The following is a 574-nucleotide window of genomic DNA, read 5'->3' on the forward strand; positions in this document are numbered from 1 at the left end:
GGCCAGACCCCTGTGTTCTCCAAAGCTAGATACAACATGAGGTCCTTTGGTATTAGGAGAAAAGAAAAGATTGCGGCCCACTGCTCGGTTTGTGGAGCCAAGGCAGAAATAATCTTGGAGAGAGGTCTAAAGGTGCGGGAGTATGAGTTGAGAAAAAAAATAACTTTTCAGATACCGGAAACTTTGGTTTTGGGATCCAGGAGCACATCGATCTAGAAATAAAATCTGACCCTAGCATTGGTATCTACTGCCTGGACTTCTATGTGGTGCTGGGTAGGCCAAGTTTCATCATCGTAGACAGGAAGTGGAGGACAGGCTGCATTGGGGCCAAACTCAGGAATCAGCAAAGAGGAGGCATGTACTGGTTCCAGCATAAGTATAATGGGATCATCCTTCCGGGCAAATAAATTCCCATTTCTATCCAAAAGGTCAATAAAAAGCTTTCAGTGAAAAAAACAAAGCAAAACACTATCGACATATAGACAAAATGTGTTAGTAAAAGTAATCATTAATAAAAGGAATACACAGAGTCACTGTACCACAAGAAAATGGTTGATGTTCAACTGCTTCAAGA

At 41.8% G+C, this 574-nt stretch overlaps 1 pseudogene; it reads right to left on the minus strand.

Annotated features, from left to right (window-relative positions):
* Positions 1 to 230: 230 nt before the first annotated feature.
* Positions 231 to 574, minus strand: part of LOC102832503 — a 183,902-nt pseudogene continuing 183,558 nt past the window's right edge.

This window comes from Chrysochloris asiatica, unplaced genomic scaffold, assembly GCF_000296735.1.
Source record: "Chrysochloris asiatica unplaced genomic scaffold, ChrAsi1.0 scaffold00053, whole genome shotgun sequence".
Taxonomy (NCBI): domain Eukaryota; kingdom Metazoa; phylum Chordata; class Mammalia; order Afrosoricida; family Chrysochloridae; genus Chrysochloris; species Chrysochloris asiatica.